Below are 16,033 nucleotides of genomic sequence, written 5' to 3'. Positions count from 1 at the left end.
GTGTTGTAGCGGCTGCAACACCCTCCAAAATTTTCCAAATTTCGGAGCCTTCCTTGGCTTTTCCACTAATGGTTGCAAACACTCGAACTCATTCCATGAGCTCTTGTAGAGTCTTTTACACCCTTTGCTTGTCCGACCAACAGTCGTCTTTTGGCATGTTGATTGCTTTGTCATGCTTGTGATCTTGTTCTGGCGATTTTGAAGGTTGGTCTTTGTGTGCATGAGTTGTCTTCGCTCTGTGAACATTGGTCATACTCACACACAAAGTTGTAAGCACTGTCACGCAAATTTCGTCACGGTCGTTCGAAGGTCTATCTCAAGTGTTGCTCTTAACCTTAAGACAGTCTCACTGAGCACATGTTTGTCTTGTTGGTTTGTGGTGTCCTGTCATCAAGTCATGCTAAGTGTCTGATCACAATGTCACGTCTACACAAGTTCACTTGCTCTCGCACTTAGCCATTTTTCCTGAAAATCTGTCGATTGGACAAACCCCTTTAGCCGGACCCTGACTGCGCTGCATTGCGCAGTCTCAGCTCTTAGTGACCCTGCTCTGCTGCCCAAAATTGCGCAGTGCTTGAGGTTGTCCTCCGGGGCAACTGCACTGCGCAATCCTGGAAGTGAGCAAGCTGTTTGTCTCCCAGAATTGCACAGAAGTTGTCTCCAAGCCCATCCAGTCTGTGCTTCCCGCAAGATCAGTTATTAAGCCTCCCTCTGGTCGACCGGAAATCTGCACTGCATTGTGACTCGGGGCTGCACTGCTCTACAAAATTGCACAAACATGGCCAACTGCTTGCCCTCCACTGCCTGCAAAAATTGCACAGTCATGCTAAGTCAGGCCTCCTACTGGCTTGCTCTGCACTGTCCCTGAAAATTGTGTAGATCTCACTGGTACACCTGCTATTGCCCCGCTTTGCAGTGTTTCCGGAAATTGCGCAGTGTTGCCTGTCTTGCACTATCTCTCAAAAATGCGTAGTTATGACCAACAACTACCCGCAACCCGACATGCCCTCCTCTGGAAAATTGCATAGAATTTCCTGCCATTGCCTTCTGCTGCGCAACTCTGTCTCCCTCCTGAAAATTGCGCAGATTCGTAGCCAGACCCCGAGTGACCGCTCAGTCCTCACCCTGAAAATTGCGCAGAATTGTCCAACAGTTCCCCCAGACACCCTGCCTTGTCCCCTGAATTGCCCAGTTCTGCCCAACTGGGTTCCACCTTGTAGCTATCGCTGTTGTTCCTGATTACGCAATTTTGCCTCCCAGTGACCTCTGTGCAGTTTTTCCTGATAGTACTCCAGAGCCCTTCATCTCGGCTTGAGTTGTGCTCTGCGCAATTTCAGTGTCTTGTCCTCCCTCTTGGTCACCCGGACCCGAAACCAAAAACAATGCATCGTGCTAGACTAGGAGATTTTTGGATTTGATGTCATCTTGTCATGAGTGAATTGCAGGAATAGGTACATTGATGGAACATGGCGCGACAACGAACGAGATGAAGAAAAAGCGCATGCTAGAAGACTCGGTTGCAGTGGAACAAACGTACAAAGCACATTGAGCAACAAGAGAAAGGGATGCATGCTTCTGAACCATCAAGCAAAGACCAAGACCATCGAAGACCCACAACACTTTGCCATGTGGAGGTGAAGACACAACACATCGAGAGCACATCTATCACTCAGCAACATAGTGGCCCCACATGGACACCACAGTCAGCCAGCACACGTTAGCAGTGTCATGTCGAGTTGTGTCATGAGTTGTCTCGGCCACATCACTATTATGGGCCATACTTGTTGTAATCAAATGTAATGTAATGTGAAAGTCCAAGAAACGCACATATGAAGTTGAAGAGTCACGTCAGTTGAAAAGTCATAGGAAGTTGAACGGTCATGAGGGAAGTCCAAGAGTCACAAAGGTCAAGCATCACCCTTGGCTATATATACCCCTTCATTGTATTAGCAAGGGACTTTTCACCTTGGCTCCTCCCACATAGCCTTGAGAGTCTGTAGTCTGTTCTTTGAGGAGCGAGGAGTGGCTCCAATGACCCACTATTGGACCTAGTGATGTATGGTGTACAAATGTGTCTTGGAACTTTTGCTTAATTCAGAAGTCTGTCTCGGGCTAGCACGTTTTCACGCATGTATTGTATCTGTTTTTAAGACTATTCTTTAAACGTTTGTAATGCATGTTTGCTTAACCTGTACTAAGATAGTTGAACTACTTAGGTTATTTTAGTACTTACATTGTTGAAGATGTGTTGTATTGTTTATCACTGCAGTCTTGTTTGTGTGGACTACTTTGCCGGACATTAGACAGACCATTCTTGTTTTCCTTGGTTATAATGACCGCACCCCCTATGTGGACTACTCCAATGGACGGTGTACGTGTTTTCCCTTACACTTTGGTTTTAACGACTGTCGCATCTGCTGTGGACTATTCCACTGGATGTTGGACAGACCCTAGTTTTTTTCACATGTCTCTCCCTGGGTGGTACTACTACCTCTCATCTAGAGGCTCACTTTTACCTTCTCCTTTACAGTAAGAGAACCCGGACACAAAGTTACATTACGCACTCACCAAGCATACTCACCTCGCTTTCTTGAAGTTACAAGCATAACACTCTCATGTGCTGAACAACAAGAGCTAAGGAAAATCTCTAAGATAATGGCAACCGGGCCATCGTATCGGATGGGACTCCTACACCAAACACTGTGAGGTGTAGTTAGGACTTCATACTGGGGAAATCCCCTAAATGTTGGTGGGTCCAACACTGTCAACAGTAGGATTAGGGACTAGTAAATTTGTGTTGATAAAAAATCTTCAGAAACTAAAATATATTCTCTCTTTTTATATCTCCTAAGCTTTTTAAGGAAACCAGCTAGGGCTTTTTCTAAGGCTGAATTGTTTGTGGGGTTATTGTGGATGCATGTTTATGGATAAGAACTAAGGGTTTACTTCCCTATATCTTTTAAACACAAAATCAAGCCTTTATTGTGGTAAAGTTTCCCTTAATAGGGCTGGCATCATCTTTCGTAAATCAATTTTGTGCCTTGGAAACCCTAAACCCTAGACAATCTCCAACTTGAAGCCTATTTGAGGGTTTACATTATTTCTTTGTTGATCTAAACTCATTCCTTGACTTCTACGTGTCTAGGTATTCTTTTAGCATTACATATCAATAGACACTAGTGTGTAGAGGTCTTTATCTAGTCTAGGTGCTTGATACATTGCCCCTCGTCCAACATAAGGTGTCTTTACCTAGTTTATTTGCAACACTTGGAGCCTTATAACTAGATTATCCTTATAGGTGAATATAGGGAAGCCTCCTTTGTGGTGAAACTCCACGAAACAACAGGAGGAAGATTGTTGAGGTGATAGTGGCAATCTCCTTGTTCTTGCTATAGAGTCTGGTCCTCACCTCTTGAACCGTATTGCAAAGCTTGCTAGATTTTGTGGCAATATGTATCATTCACTTGTTGCTGCGTATGGCTTCTTCTTGTTGTTTCTCTCCAAGTTGTGGGTTTTGTATGCCTACTCTACAGTGTTCTTTTGTGCTTTAACAATGTTCAATGGGGATTTGTCCTGTTGTACTTGTTTCCCGTAGGCAGTCCTTGGCTGCAAAAACTACGCCAAGAAACCAACTCAACTACCCTTTAGGTTCAAGTTGGCCCTTGAACCAAAGGCGGCTCCCTCAGTTGTTACGAGGCTTTATTTAATGTTGTTCACCCATCACTGAACAACAACCTTTGAAGTACGATGGCTAGATTTATGGTTTTACTTGGGGGTGGTAGACAATCAATGACAATTCCTATTTATGATTTAAAGGCTCTCTCACAGGTTTCCCTTTGAAAGTGTTAGCTTCTAGCCTGACAGAACGACTTGATTTGGATAGGAATTTGACCGAAGAATGTAAGGAGATTCCTAATAATTGTGTAGCCAGACTGATTACTTAACGACTAGGAAGATTTGGATGCGTGTAGAAGATTTCTACAGCCCAACAAAACAGATTTAAAAGGAAACAAAAGGCCAGACTGAAACCAATTCTAAGAGGAGCTATTTCAGACAAATAGTCTAATAAGTTAATCTCTTTTAATGGCTGTCAGAAAGCTCAAATCAAAACCAGTTAAAGAGGAGTTATGATGAACAAACAGTCCAATAAACAAAGCTCTTTTTAAAAATAATGATTTTTCAGACCTTCCTATAAACACTTTTATCATGTGTAGAAATAAGATATGAAAAACTGGAAAAACATACTCGAAGCACAAAATTCTGTCAAAACTAGAGCCGTAAGGCTTTCATTAGAAATACTACAACAGAAGCTTTATTACAGAGTGAAGAGTCTTGGCATCAAAAGCCCACACCTTTCTTATTACAATTCATCAAATATATATAGAAATACAAAATGATAAACTGTTACAAATTTTCAGGAATAAAATCCTGAATATACTAAAAATAAATAATATCTCTTAATTAGTTGCCGGAAATCTGGAACTGTTGCAAGTTTCTTGGCTTGAAATCTGGAGTTGGTTCACTAGTGTTGATATTCTGCCTTCATTTGTTGAACTGTTTGAGTCAATTTTCCCACCTAAACACCAGCTGTCGCACAATACTTTTTCTTTTTCTTTTCGGCATTTTCACAGGACATAAGGCCAATGTCTCGCTATACTTTGATGTTGCACCTGCAATGTCTCCCTGTTGTTTCTTTAGGTTTCCTTTAAACACATTCATTTAGGATGATAGCTTGAAAACATAAAATATTTTCAATAATATCAACAGCAGAATCATCTTCAATGCTTCCAGGAGTGCCAAAACCTTAGATTTTGTGCTCACGTTCCTTTAAATAACAACAATTTTATCACTCTTGTTTCTTTCGGGCAGTTAACTTTGGTGAGATCTCATGAGAGCATTTCATGTACCATGTTCTTTTAATGTATTTGAAGAACATCTGTCTGCATTATAAAAATTACAATTTTGGTATCTTCCTTTCTTTCAAGAGCTTCTCATGCTCCAGATTTAACATGCTATTTCTCCATGGTTCCATGATTATCCACTTTGGTGCGATGAAAGTGAAACCTTATAATTTGTTGCTAATCTTTCTTCTGGAAATACTGTGTAGAATGTAAGAAGTTCAAACTGAGAGCAACATGATTTCCAACTATGGCACTCTGCACTTCTGAAAATTTGGAAGCTAAGAACAGAAAATTACATCAAAATAACCCCATATTTTTCTGATAACCTTACCCAAAAGTTGTCTTGTTCATATCAAGGCGCAGAGGAAAATCTAATCTTACATTATTTTGATGATCGATATGTTGTGTTAAATAAGATTATTGATCTGCCATGATCATACTATATGGTTCTGATGCAATAGGGATGTATTGTGACATGTACCTACATGGAATTCATTTAAATGGATTTATGAGGAAATATGGGTGTGTACCCTTCAAAGAATCTTCGAAATATCCCTAACTGTTAAGAATTTGGAAATAATTCCCGTGATCCCCTTAATTAACATGATTCTGCACAAAACCCATGTTCCAGATTTTTGAAATTTGCCATCGTTTGTCCAGAATCTGCAGTCAAATTTCACTGTCTGAAAACCCTGCGAAAATTTTAAATGAGATGCAAATAAAAACTTTCTTTGACCATTGAATCCCCTTCTTTGCCTTGCTATTGGACTGAAAGTAAAGGTGACCTTAACATCGCCTCTTGCATCAGTTGATTTAACAACTCTAACAGGGTACGATGGGCTTTTCATTTACAGGACTGAAATCTAGAACATCCAGAGCACGGCTAGCTCCATACAACTTTCTCTTAAAGAAAGTAACCCTGCTTCAGTGCAAATAGATTTGACACCTGCTCCGGAGAAATCATCCTTCATCTCCTTATCAAGCCTGCAAAGGTGATTACACAGAGCAAACATGGCATATATTTTTGCAGAAAACGGCATTGAACATATGCCTTACAAAAAACTAGCAAAATATCTCTATTTGATCACCATTTCCGCAGAATATTCCACGCTTAACTAAAATGGGACCATCCTGCAAAAAACCCACGTCTCGGAATTGAGAAATTCATCTTTGTTTGCCCAAAAAATGAGCCCGAAAATCACCTACCGAAGATACTACGTTTTTAAATGAAGTGTATGGTAAAAATTTCTTTAACCATCAAATCTATTTTCTGTCCTCATATAACACATCAATGGTCAGCCATGACGAGAAGAAGAAGAAAATAGGCACTGGCTTTGAGGATGAATGCCTGGGCATACTTCGGATCTTGAAAAATAATTCTGTAGCTTCCACGAATGCAATTATATGGTTAGGTGATCTGGTGTTCACTGCTTCAATGCATGTTCGATGAGGACATGTTTGAGCTGAAACATCAATGGAAAAGAAGGGCCTAAAAAACTGGAAGGCCATCAACAACTTGCCGAGTTCTTTGTCTGGAAAATCCTCTGTTTGTTGCGCTGTCATTGAAAACCATGAGCAGGATTTCGGAGGGGTCTCTTGCTGGTAAAGGGTTTTGTAGCTCGGAGGGCCGAAATGCTCCAGATGATGCCACGTGGATGAAGCAGTTTTTTAAATCAATTTATTTCGCACCCCCCCCCCCCACCGTAGCTTCTACGAATGCAATTATATGGTTAGGTGATCTGGTGTTCACTGCTTCAATGCATGTTCGATGAGGACATGTCTGAGCTGAAACATCAATGGAGAAGAAGGGCCTAAAAAACTGGAAGGCCATCAACAACTTGCCGAGTTTTTTTGTCTGGAAAATCCTCTGTTTGCTGCGCTGTCATTGAAAACCATGAGCAGGATTTCGGAGGGGTCTCTTGCTGGTAAAGGGTTTTGTAGCTGGGAGGGCCGAAATGCTCTAGATGATGCCACGTGGATGAAGCAATTTTTTAAAACAATTTATTTCGCACCCCCCTCCCCCCCCATTAAATGTCGAAAAGCTTGAGGGGGTTCGAAATTAAATATGTGCCTTTGATTTTGCATGTTGCTCTCATCACCGTTAAAAAATGCCCGGTCATTACCCTTATGTTCTAACTTTGACTTGGGCAAATAAAAAAAATCTTTTATAATATAATTTTAATTTTAAAATAAATATTTTCAAAAAACATATATAACTATACTTTTATAAAAATAATATATTTTAAATAAAAATTAATATATAAAAGAAAATTAAATCTTTCAAAAGCATAATATATCTCTCACTTGACAATTTTTCACCGAAAATTAAAATTTTTTAGGTGTGCCAAAATATGTTACAACATGTCCCCCAGGGTGGGAGGTGTGTTCCCCACACTACCAGGATAGGGGATGCTTGGGGAAATGTTTCCCCACATCTCCCTTTTGGAGAAACATGGGGAAATGTTTCCTTAGTTTAGGGAATGTGTTTCCCCAAAAAGGGGGGACTTCTAGGTGTCTCCACTAGGATATGGGTGCTTTTGGGCATCACCCCCAATATTTTGCCTATAAAGGCTTAAAAAATGAAAAAATAAAAGCAAAAAAATCAATATATAAAAAAAACCTACCTCACTTTCACATTTATTTACCTTTTATTCAGTTCCACTCCTTGATGCTCATTTTATTTTCAATGTTCATAGTTATTTATTAGTTTTAACTTTTGAGTCTCGACTCTAAATATTGATGACTTCAGGATGAGTCTTTGACTTGTCACTCTTTACTATTTTTAAGTAATTTCAATTTGATATTTTCAGACTTTAGTATCCACCATACTAATTAGATTATATAATGATGAATTTAAATCAATGTATCAATAATTTACCATTCCTGTTTCATTTATGGTTTATGAATCAAAGTATTTCATTACTGAATCTAAATCTGAATCATGTTTATATTATTTAAAATTTTTAATTTACTACTGCTTTACTGTATACTTTTTAGTATTTGCATTTCACACTTGTGAATTTGCATGGGATAAATTGTTATTGTTGGGATTTTATCATTATTAATTTTATTTTTAAATATTTATAGATGGGGACCCGAATGCTAGGGACTACGGCGTTCCCCTTTCCCCCTGAATTTCCTCAAATTTGAAGGTTCTCCCACATTTTCCCCCATGTTCATCTCTGCGCTTCCATGTTCCTCCGTCTTGGAAACTTGGTGGAACATTGCTTTAATGCGAGTCTGAGATCTTGGCTGCAGTAGGCATCTGCAAAAAAAGTCATCTTCCTTTGAACTTTTCTAGCATAGGTCTCTCCATTAAAAAAATTGTAGTGTATTTCTGCCATCTGTTTTATGAAGAAACTCCAGAAAAGGCAAAATAAATCCCCCCCAGGTCTACCTACTTGCCAAGCTAATAGTAGTGCTGCCACAATAATTGCATCTATATCATTGGGTGTTCAGTCTGACTTCCTTTTTCCTCCATGGAGAGTGTTTGCAGGGTTTGTGTGATGCTGCCACATCTTCAAATATTTGGGTGGTCACTCTTTGATGCACTCTTTTTGCCAGTGTATTTGCTCTGAGCATCAACCACTTTTTGCTGTATATGGCATCTTCTAGTTGTCTTGATAGGTTGTGGGTTCTACATGTCTAGTCAGCAATGTTTTTCTCTGCACTAAAGTGGGTCTGAGATCTTGGCTGCAACATGCATCTGTCAAAAAGGTCATCATTAGAATATGCGCTCTTGGTTTTGTTGAAATTTCTAAGTCTAACACATCAAAAATCCCTATTGCATTATCTGGTTTATTTTCTCCTATTTGTTCTTTTCATTAACAAGTTATTTATAAATACAAATACCGAAAATAAACACAAATGCAACTTTAACACAGATACAGATCAACAACTGAAATAACTGAGACAATCACACAAGGGACACCGTTATTTTTGGACAATTGTCCCCAGATAAACCTAATGCAGGAAAACCGGTGCAACAGATATGAGTGTTTTATTATTATGCAGTTTTTGAATACAACTAGGGTGCTAGAAATGGCTCACCCAACAGAGAATGCCCTCGACAGAAGTACCTCTCCTCGGAGACAGATACTCCGGCTAATTAGTCACCGAATGATCGATCCCACAACTACGACAGCCCCTTAGCTAGACAGCGAAAGCTGCTCCAAGCTTCTCCATTGCTCTGCGTCACTCTGCTAGGGACTGCATCACCCTCTCAGCTCCAGTCTACCCCACGAAAATCTCTAGCGCTGCCTCTAGGGCCTGCGTCAACTCTGGTAGCCTCTATGTCAACCTCTAGGCTCTCTGCGTCAGCCCTCTGGCCCTTTGGGTCACCCACACTAGCCTCCTCAGCCTCTGTGTAAGTCCCAATTGCCTCTGCATCAACCTTCCCAGGCTCTGCACTGTCTCTTTGACACTATCTCTGCCTCTCTGCTATGTATTCTCGGCTTTGTGCCAAACTGCCCCTTGCTGCAATAGATCACTTGTTCAATTCTCTCAGCAAACCCTGCTCCAGAAAATCGAACTAATTGACCAATCTTGGTGTGTCTCCAACTGACCCTCAAGCCTCCTCTTACACTTTTCTTGTTGAGTCTTCAACGACCGAGATTGAGTCCCTAATCAATGGCTAAGATTAGATTTGGCTTGATCCATGTCATTTAGAACATTCTCACCCAGTTTTATATTAATACCCATTAATATTTTAATTTGCCTAAGTTTCGATTTAGGAACCCCATTAAAAATATTAATTATTTTAATATCTCTCCAATCGGGTGGGATTTCCCTAAACGATTTTTGGATCTTGGAGATCTTATGTGCCTTAGCCTCTCCATCAATTTTCATGGCTAGAGCACATCCGATGCTACCACAAATCAACACTCCCTCTTAGCAAGGAATGTGCTCTAAAAATGTTTCACCATTGAAACATCACACTGATCCTCCGCACCGGTACCTGTGCCAATGCTTGGCTTGTTGCCTCACATCCCCTACATTGCTACTCCCTGTACTACTGCCCATGACACTGCCACTGCTACATTTGTACTGCAACTCCCTCTCAATATGCTGCCCATGCTGCCCCTAGCACTACCACTGCTAACTGCTGCACTGCAACTCAGTTACCGAGAAGTAGGTAACTGACTTCTCCCAAATATTGACATCCCAGTCAGTCTGGAAGCCTCGTGAAACTGAAGCTGCCTCTGCTGCTATTTTGTGCTCCCTCTGCTGCCACTGTGCTGCTGCATACACCTCTGTGCCTCTCGCACTGCTGCAACCTCCACTGCGTTGCCTCAGATTTCTGCACCCAAGCACTGCCTTGCTGCTCCACTACACTTTGCTCCACCTGACCCCTGTCATTTTGCTACTGTCGTTAAGGGCTCCTATAGCTGGATATGATCCAAGAGTTTGGGCACCTCAAGGATCCTGCCCGTAGTTTGTAGTCCTCCTGACTACAACCCGATGTCTCCGCACCTCTTCTCTAGAGGTGCATGAGCGCTCATGGCACTGTTGTCATCAATCTCGACCTCTTTCTCCGCCTTAGCTGGAGCTGCCTTAGAATCAGATTCCTCTCCCTTGTTTTTCTTCTTGGCACACTAGGATGCATAATGTCCCAGCTCCCCACATTGAAGCACTTCACCTTGGAGATGTCCTTCTTCTTCCTCTTCCCTTGTTGTCCCGCAGATGCTAGAGCCGCATCCTTCTCCTCCTATTTCTTGATTCGACTTCCCTTGCTACTACTCCCACCTTGGTCATCCTCTTGATCTCTTTTTGGCGAAGAGTTGCCCACATCTCCTCCCAACTTGGAAGAGTAGCTCTACCCAAAATACTTTGGACAAATGCCTCCCACTCCTCGGAGACTGCATTCAGGGCAGTCCTGACCATAAATTCTGGATCCGGTGTAGACCCCACGGAAGTAAGCTGGTTATGAATTTCCTGCAACCTGAGAAGGAAAGGATCTATCTGCTCTCCCTTCTTCATCTGATACAACCGCAACCGATTTTCCAATAGCATCTTCCGCTGCACGGAAGTGCCCTTATACAAGGTCGTCAAAGTATCCCGCATCTCCTTTGCTGTGTTCTTTTCAGCGATATGTGGTATGACATGATCTTTGACCCTGTCTAGGATCATGCACTTCGCCCTCGCCATTGCATCCTCATACTTGTCATTCTCAGCTGGGTCAATTGGGATAGCCACGACTCTGAAGGCAAAGTCTTTGATGCGATGTTGATCTAGGATTGCCAGGATCCTGGCCTTCCAAATGACAAAGTTGGAAGCCCCGTCCAACCTGTCCTAATCCCTCAGTCTGTTCACTGCCATTTCAGCTCCTCTTCTAGACTCCCTCTGAGATTCGACTTCCCTCCTGGAAATCTCCCTCTAAGTCCTGATTTCCCTCCTGGAAATCCTCTGGCCAGTTGTTGAACCACTCTTCTCCAATCCTCCTTGCAACTGCAACTCGAATCTGGATTTCTTGGCTAGAAATCCATCAAGGTAGCGACTCCCTCAACCTTGGTTTTGTCTCCTTAGGTACTGTTCTGTTTTGACAGAACCAGCACCCCACCAGCTTCTCAATCACAATCTACCCACAGCTCCGCAAGCCCTGACAACTGGAGAAACTGAGCCTTTCAGGCTTTGCGCAATCCCAACAATGTCAGAATCTACTCCTCCTGGCCACAACGTCGATCCTTTTTGGCTGAGAAAGATGACTACGCACTGTGTAGGTTTGATTTGCCTCTCTATGCCTCTGCACTGACCCTCCTCCTGGCTTGAAATGATGACACATGCCCTCTGCGTCACTTCTTCTCTGCTACTTTTGCTCTGGAACAACATCTCTCGGGACAATTTCCACTGTTGCAAATTCTTCATATTACTGTTGGTGCCTTTAGTTCTCCTGTGATCTGCAATCCTTTGATACCATGTTGAAATTTCTAAGTCTGACACGTCAGAAAACCCTACTGCATTATCTGGTTTATTTTCTCCTACTTCTTCTTTTCATTAACAAGTTATTTATAAATACAAATACTGAAAATAATCCAAATGCAACCTTAACACATATACAGATCAGCAACTGAAATAACTGAGACAATCACACAAGGGACACCGTTATTTTTGGACAATTGTCACCGGAAAAACCCAATGTGGGAAAACAGGTGCAGCAGATATGAAGGTTTTATTATTATGCAGTTTCTGAATACAACTAGGGTGCTAGAAATGGCTCACCCAACAGAGAATACCTTCGACAAAAGTACCTCTCCTCGGAGATAGATATGCAGGCTGATCAGTCACCGGATGATCGATCCCATAGTAACTACGACAGCTCCTTAGCTAGACAATGAAAGCTGCTCCAAATTTCTCCACTGCTCTGCGTCACTCTGCTAGGGACTGCGTCACCCTCTCAGCTCTAGTCTGCCACATGAAAATCTCTAGTGTTGCCTCTAGGCCTTTCTTCATCTCTGCTAAGCCTTTGCGTAGGTACTGATGCCTCTGCGTCAGCCTCTAGGCTCTCTGAGTTAGCCCTCTGGCCCTTTTCATCACCCACGTTGGCCTCCTCAGCCTCTGCGTTAGCCTTCCCAGGCTCCGTGCTGTCTCTCTGGCACTATCTCTGCCTCTCTGCTATGTATCCTTGCTCTTGTGCCGAACTACCCCTCACTGCAACAAACCACTTTCTTAGCAGACCCCGCTCCAGAAAATCGAACTGATTGATCAATCTTGGTGTGTCTCCAATTGACCCTCAAGCCTCCTCTTATACTTTTCTTGTTGAGTCTTCAACAGCCGAGATTAAGTCCCTAATCAACGGTTAATATTAGATTTGGCTTGATCCATGTCATTTAGAACATTTTCACCCAGTTTTATATTAATACCCATTAATATTTTTATTTTCCTAAGTTTAGACTTAAGAACCCCATTAAAAATATTGAAATTTTTAATATTTGTTCAACCGGGTGGAATTTCCCCAAACGATTTTTGGGTCTTGGAGATCTTATGTGCCTTAGCCTCTCCACCAATTTTCATGGCTAGAGCACATTCGATGCTACCACAAATCAACAGGTTTCATGTCTGGGCAAAGGCATATCTGTGGTTCTGCATTTTTCTTTTTTCTAATATCAGAAAAGTACGTCATTGCATACAGTTTCAGGCTTTGATGTTATAGAAAACATAGACTGGATGCTGTTCTATATGCAATCCCTATTGCTGCCTCTGCTATTCAATGTCATATTTGAGATGAGCATCTGTTCAGTCTTGATGTCACAGGCTGTATGCACAGCATTTGCTTCCTGAACACTGGGTGTCTGCTGTTTTTTTAAAAGGAAATGCTCATACATTATTTCATAGAACAAATAATTACATCTTGAAACAGAGAGTTACATCAAACAAAGAACAAGAGTACTGGAAAATTCCTGCCCTAAAAATGACAAAAAAGCAAGCATATGAGCCTGTACCCTGATAGCAAGGGACTCAGCATTTTATGGAAGATCAAGATCAAGTTCAACTTTAACAATCATAAAGATTTCCTGCTTAAAGAGCCCCAATTCCCCTAGGCAAGGGAAGATGATTCCTCATTAAAAGTACTTTTACACAGATGTTTAATTGTAAAACCAATTGCAGTTAACTGAATTATGTACTATAACGATTCACAGCTATAACTAATCATCCAATTGTCAACCAGGAAAGGATCTTTCCATGAGAGCAGGGCAATAAAGACTCAAGAGGATGTAAAATTCAGTCTGAAACCATGCCAAAAGGTCTGTGCAGACTTGCATCTCCAATAAACATGCTCAACTGTTTTCATTCTTACAACAGAGCGTGCAAGCAGCTTTTGCAACACCAAGTTTATGAAGCATGGCTTTAACAGTGAACCCTTTATGAAGAAGAAGCCACCCCCCCACATGGTGTTTTAAAGAAGATTAATTTTCCAAATGCATTGGCACCTCCTCAATCAGTGGACTTCAGTATCCTGCAACCCCAACTTTTGTTCAAGTGGTTGACAGTGGTGGATGTGCATCATACTGGATCATAGATGTCCTTTACACATGAATGTAAAAGGCCTGACCACTACAACATATGCAGCCCCTGCAGACTGTACTTTGCCTGTGGCATTGCATTTTAAAGAGACAACTTTGTGGAATCATATGAAAAACTCCCTCATAAACAGTTTTGTCTAGATGCTTTAATTTTTGAGCCTGGTTAGATTGCGCTGTGCCATTGTTGATGCTTATGATTCCACAATTCCTTTTAAAAGAAGTGATTTTTTTTGGGGTTATATGTTTGCTAGCAAACATGTTCTAGAGACCAAGTTGACCCCTTGGAGATTGGCATTGTACAAATTGGCCTTGATGCAAGATCCCAGGCATCCAGAGGCCTTTCTAATTGCCATGTGAAAAAACCAGAAACTAATTTCTATGCAATCAACACACTTTTGAGTGCATCTGAACCTGAAAGCATGAAGGTGTTAACGGTACTGATCATGTCTCAGTAGAAAAGGGCCTTTAATAACTTGAGTGTGAAGAGGCTGATGGACTTGGTGCTGAAACAGTAGTTGCTAAGGAGCATTCCCCTTCACTACTTGTACCATCCATTTTCCAACAAGAACAGTTCCTTGAGCTCTTATGTTAGGAAGGCCCAAACTCCCTTGATTTCTTGGCAATGTGCCAAATTCCCAAGCCACATGGGAACCCCAGCAGGATGGGCTGTCTGATTTTAGGTCTGCAGATAAATGTATTGTGTGATCTCCATAAATACTGCATTTGACTGGTGTCTGGCCTCCGCCCATGTGACTGGAAGACGGGACTGGTATATGTATCCATCTACAATCTGCCAATGCTCTATACTGCTGAATGTCTCTCCCTCTTTGCAGCGTTCTATTTATGCGAGTGGACGTCTCTTGAGTCTGCAAATATCTCCATGTTCACTCGTGTATGGTAGGTGTCATCTACTATTCTTATTTTCTTTGAATCCTGGGTTGATGGGTGTTTCTTGTTTGCAGAGCTGCCACACCTGTTGTTGAATTCTTCTTCCATGTTTGTTTGAAATATTCTAAACATTGAAATATTTAAAAAAAAATTATAAACCTTGAAACCTAAAAAAATAATATGCCTTTCTAAATTTAATTTAAGTTCAAATTTTATACTTCGACTTGCCATTTACTGGATGTTCAACTTATTCTCTTAGAATAATGCACTTGCATGTATTGTCTCAGATGACAGCAGCTTCTCGGACATCATGAGGGATGCAAGCTCCAGCCATAGGCTTCAAACCACCCACATGAATTTCAGTAATGGTTGACCAGTTGCTTTTGCACTCCCACTTTGTACCTATATTGGATGTATGCTTTTAGTTACACTAACTTTTGTCGTCATTTATTGAACATTAATAAGAGTATCTTATCTGATACCATGTTAATTTTTATGCTACACATTTCTGTAGGCTATAAACCTTTTTATTTTTTGGAGTCCATTATAGATTTAATTTGATATCTTTATATTCATATGGTTGATATTTGGGCCAGAGACTTCCCCAAACTACTGGAGTACTTTAATGATACTTATTGAACTAATATTAGTCACACCAATCCAAACATTTTGACTTGACTTAATATTATCATTGCAGTGTTAATACTTCAACATTATTGGCAATGCCTTTTGATGGTGATTGGTTGATGTCATCTGTTTGCAGAGCAATATAAGTGAGTTCTTCATGAGCTAGTGTTTACAATCAGCTGGAAGTCAGCGTGATTGCCTCTATGTTTTGAGTCTTGACATTACTTTCTTTGATCAGTTATAAGTTTAAGGTTTTCAATTAATCAGTGGTTGTAGAATATACATAAAACACATACATGGTGTTCAAATCAATCGGTTATTAGTTCTTAGATAAGAATAATCACAACTTGGGGAAGCTCTTAGTATGATCTGCAGGAAAGAGCAAACAAGTTGAGCACGAAAGATGCATGTGTTAAGCATAATGTGATAAATCAAAATCAACCTTTTCTACTAAGTTCTACTACTATTGCTTATCCTCTTTCCAAGAAGGATGAAAAAATTGCTGCTGCCATGAGTCTGATGTTGGTGAAGGCAGTGGTCATATTACTAGATTATATTTTACATTATTCTTACTTGTGCTTTTCCAGATTGGCTTCT

At 41.1% G+C, this 16,033-nt stretch overlaps 1 long non-coding RNA gene across 1 annotated transcript in view; it reads left to right on the top strand.

Annotated features, from left to right (window-relative positions):
• LOC149186569 (uncharacterized) overlaps nt 1-15,393 on the top strand; it is a 122,469-nt gene extending 107,076 nt beyond the window's left edge. The window contains exon 3 of the long non-coding RNA XR_016255704.1: nt 15,097-15,393. This is a non-coding gene — a long non-coding RNA (uncharacterized LOC149186569). The remainder of the gene's footprint in view (nt 1-15,096) is intronic.
• The last annotated feature ends 640 nt before the right edge of the window (nt 15,394-16,033 follow it).

This window comes from Pinus tabuliformis, chromosome 3_1, assembly GCF_031772625.1.
Source record: "Pinus tabuliformis cultivar Carrire ecotype Pingquan chromosome 3_1, CPIR1, whole genome shotgun sequence".
Lineage (NCBI taxonomy): Eukaryota > Viridiplantae > Streptophyta > Pinopsida > Pinales > Pinaceae > Pinus > Pinus tabuliformis.
The sequence above is the reverse complement of the archived record's forward strand: the minus strand, read 5'-3'. Positions and strand labels throughout refer to the sequence as shown.